The sequence below is a fragment of the Athene cunicularia genome, assembly GCF_003259725.1.
Source record: "Athene cunicularia isolate RWA chromosome 2 unlocalized genomic scaffold, athCun1 chr2_part1, whole genome shotgun sequence".
Lineage (NCBI taxonomy): Eukaryota > Metazoa > Chordata > Aves > Strigiformes > Strigidae > Athene > Athene cunicularia.
The window spans coordinates 140,509,430-140,510,696 of record NW_020799095.1 but is presented as its reverse complement, the minus strand read 5'-3'; positions in this window follow the sequence as shown (position 1 = coordinate 140,510,696).

The window sequence follows — 1,267 nt, the reverse complement described above, 5'->3', positions numbered from 1 at the left end:
AAGTGATTGCAGCTGATGGTATCTGCTAGCCAGAGGATACAAATGTGCTAATCTTACTTCCAATATAAACAAGAGTTGGGGCAACTTTTTGCAATGTAAATGGTTTGTTGGGTGAATTTTATGACAGCTTGTGCCTTCACAAGTGCTGGTGCTGGTCATTGTTAGCTTTTCTTTAAAATGAAGTCAAAGTATTTCACAGCCTTGTTTGGCACAAAAATAAATTAAGTCCCTTTGTGTACCGTCTAGGTGCAAGTGTGCACGTAGGCATTTGTGCTCAGTTTTTAAAGGGGATGCAGTTTTCAAGAATTCAGAAGACATCAACTGCATGTAAGGACTTAGAGCGTTTTCTTATCACTGAAGAGAATTAACTATAACAAAAAAAAAAACTATGTAGGGCTTATTTTTTTTTGCTCTCCGGTTTTTGAGATATGCACTAACGTTGTATTTTCAGGTTTTTGTTACTGCCAAGGCAAAATGGACATTTACCCTGGTTGGGTACTGTTAGCTTGATAACTGAACTTTTTTTTGCTCAGATGATTTTCAGACTATCAAGCTGCTGAAAACAACCCCAAAACCTTCAAGTCAGAAAAACTGGATTTGAGTGATTTTGTTTATTTCTTTATCCATAGTAATTTAAAAAGACGTTTAAAAACTGCTATTAACTGAAGTGAACTTCACATTTCCAGTCACTGAACTCACTTGAGATGAAAGACTCCTCCTGGCTGTTACTCAGCACTTTCCCTTCGCACTGCCCTGTCCCACCACGGAGGTTATTAACCTTTTACAAGCACTGCTCACATCCTCCCTTTGATGGATGGTGTATTTAGATTGCAGGTTTTCCCAGCAAGGCTGTTTTGTTATTGAGGGGAGGGAATTTTAACACAAGATGGTTTTTCATATCAAACACTCAATTTTCCCCATAAAATTTTGCATGGGGAATCTTCTTCAAGGAGTTTTGCACTATACACTGCACAGCCTTAATGCAAGGTCTTGGGTGTCTCAAGCACAGGGTGTAGCTGTAGGTTTTGGACTAGTCCTTGCCTGCTTTTCATGTCCAGCTGTGAGGTGCAAGGGGGCTTTTCCCTGCGGCTTTCAACTCCGCTCTCCTGCAGCTCCTGCCAGGATCAGGAAGCCTGGGGTGACCTGCAGGAAGACTAAGGGAGAACAGAGAGGATGGGGGCAGACAATGGGGAAAGAAAGCACCGTTTTGCTTCTCTGAAACCCTTGTCCTCTTTCAAAAAAAAAAAAAAAAAAAAAAAAAAAAATA